Raw genomic sequence first — 3,123 nt, 5'->3', positions numbered from 1 at the left:
GCGACTGAGTGTCCGGGACTGTGTGTCCTCGAGTTTAAATACTCAGCCGCTCCAACCAGACATACAACTGAGACAGCAGTTGGAACTGGTCTACCAAATCATTGTCTTCACCAACCTAACTGGTTCTATTTCCTCAACTCTTTCATTTCCTCATTACTCTGTTGAGTGATTGTTCATATCTGTGTTTGAAGACTTCGATTGAAGACTTTCTCAATTTCCTCAGTTCAATTTCTTCAGTCTGTTTGTCTTCATCTTGTGTTATCCTGTGATTACGCTTTCGGTACTCTGTGTTTGTCTTCATTTCATCATGATAACTATGTCTGTATCTTGTTATGCTTACTTCTGAGTATTTATTCCGCTGCAAGTAGTTCTTCGCTAAGGAATTTCCTCACCGGCAAATTCCTCAGTGAAGAATTCATAAAAATCGCCTATTCACCCCCCCCCCTCTAGTCGATATAACGCACTTTCACAGCTGGGTCCACAGCAGCCGCAAGGAAGTGCCTCCTTATTACGCGTAAAATAATTATTCCTCCACCTGATAACAGGGACCCACCGGATGGGCCACTGTATTTCAAGAAAAAAATGTTTCCCCCCTGACTGCTGGGACCCACCAGCTACATCTTCGCACGCAAGGAAGTGCGTCCGGGCAAAAAAACGATTCGCCCCCCTCACTGCTCGGACCCACCAGCTACATCTTCGCATGCAAGGAAGTGCCTGACAGTCGGAACCCACCTGGTCGAAGCGTACGTACCATTGTCATTCTGGTCGCGAACGTGTACATACATACTTGTCGATGTAGAGGCGCGCATGTGTCATAGTAGATGTGCGCACGTGTCGTAGTGGAGGCACGCACGTAGCATGTACACGTATGTACATCAGCCAGGGTGCAAGAAAAAAATACGGCCACGTACGTACATACGGGCGGGGTCTCGAACGCGTACTCGCAAATATGTACGGCCAGGGCTCGTGCACATGGCTGGGTTGGAACGGTGAAACTACGTCGTCGTCGTGTTCATGGAGAGCCAACCGGCTGGGTCGGAACAGAATGCGTAGTCGTGTTCATCTGGAACCAACCGGCTTGGACGGAATAGCCAATGAAAACGAGGCATGGCGTACTGCAGAACGAAGAAAATGGCCTTGTGTTCGACCAGCTGTCACGCCCAATATGCGATACTATCCTAAAGAGACTCGAATGTCCCACCAAGGATAGAACCGCATATTGAAACACTTTTGCAAGGTGGATATCATTACATCAACATTACATAATAGATGGGGATACATACAAGAGGCATACAATGCCAAACGAATACAACATCATCTTACATAAGAGCACCATCCGACTACGGATGAAACACAAATAGAAACTCAAACGACATCCACCCTGCTAGCCCAGGCTGCCGACCTGGAACCTATCCCCTGATCGAAGAAGAAGCAGAAGAAGAACTCCAAAACAAGTAACATCGCTCTCGTGTCAAGATCATCACATAACCTGTACCTGCAACTGTTGTTGTAGTAATCTGTGAGCCACGAGGACTCAGCAATCCCAGTACCATGGGTATCAAGACTAGCAAAGCTTAATGGGAAAGGAAGGGGTAAAGTGGTGAGGTTGCAGCAGTGACTAAGCAAGATATGGTGGCTAACATATGCAAATAAGAGCGAGAAGAGAGCAAACGGAACGGTCGTGAAGCTAGCAATTTTCAAGAAGTGATCCTGAACTCCTACTTACGTCAAACATAACTCAAAACCGTGTTCACTTCCTAGACTCCGCAGAAAAGAGACCATCACGGCTACACACGCGGTTGATGCATTTTAATTCGGATCTGGTGTCAATTTATCTACAACCGGACATTAACAAATTCCCATCTGCCCATAACCGCGGGCACGGCTTTCGAAAGATAATACCCTGTAGGGGTGTCCCAACTTAGCCCATGATAAGCTCTCGCGATCAACGAAGGATATACCTTCTCCCAGGAAGACCCGGTCAGACTCGGAATCCAGGTTTACAAGACATTTCCACCATGGTAAAACAAGACCAGCAAAGCCGCCCGGATGTGCCGACAAATCCCGATAGGAGCTGCACATATCTCGTTCTCAGGGCACACCGGATGAGCCAGATGTCGGGTTGGTATAGACCCTAGTTTCCCAGGGGGCGCCGGACATCGCTCGGTTTGGACCAGCACTTGGAGAAGCACTGGCCCGGGGGGTAAAAATAAAGATGACCCTCGAGATGCGCGACTCCCAAGGGAAAAAATGCTTGGTAAGGCAAATGGTAAAACCAAGGTTGGGCCATGCTGGAGGAGTTTTATTCAAAGCGAACTGTCAAGGGGGTCCCATAAATCACCCAACCGCGTAAGGCACGCAAAATCTGGGAACATAACACCGGTATGACGGAAACTAGGGCGGCAAGAGTGGAACAAAATACCAGGCCTAAGGCCGAGTCTTCCACCCTTTCCCAAGTATATAGATGCATTAATAATATAAGAGATATTGTGATATCCCAACCAAAATCCTGTCCACCATGGAGAAATCTTCAACTTCACCAGCAACTAACAACGCTATAAGAGAGGCTGAGCAAAAGCGGTAACATAGCCAAACAACGATTTGCTAGGAAGGATGAAAAGGTTAGAGGCTGACATGGCAATTTGGGAGACTTGAAGAGCAAGTCATAGGTAACGTAGCAAAGCGATAGAATGAAGCAACTAGTATAGCAAAGATAGTAGTGAGATCCAGGGTAGCGGTCATCTTGCCTGAAATCCCGCAAGGAAGAAGAACGAGTCCATGAAGAAGATGAACCCACGAAGACGAACCAAGCGCAGACGAACGAATCCTCACGATCGCAACGAAACGGGAACTATCGAGAAGAAGCACACAACATGGTAAACACGCCACACATAAACAAGGCATGATGCTCAACCAAGCATGATGCATGACAAAGCTACATGAAGCTACTCACGGCAAGAGATGATGCATACAAGAGCAACACATCAAAGCAAGTTTAAATGAGGCCGGAAACAACATAGAACAATTCCGGTAAGTCCTCGTATGCAAATGTCGAAATTGGTCCAGATCTGAATAAACATTATGTTCAAGTTGTTAAACAGCAAGTTAAGATGCACCAAGATG

This window comes from Triticum dicoccoides, chromosome 6B (genome assembly GCF_002162155.2).
Source record: "Triticum dicoccoides isolate Atlit2015 ecotype Zavitan chromosome 6B, WEW_v2.0, whole genome shotgun sequence".
Taxonomy (NCBI): Eukaryota; Viridiplantae; Streptophyta; class Magnoliopsida; order Poales; family Poaceae; genus Triticum; species Triticum dicoccoides.
The sequence above is the reverse complement of the archived record's forward strand: the minus strand, read 5'-3'. Positions refer to the sequence as shown.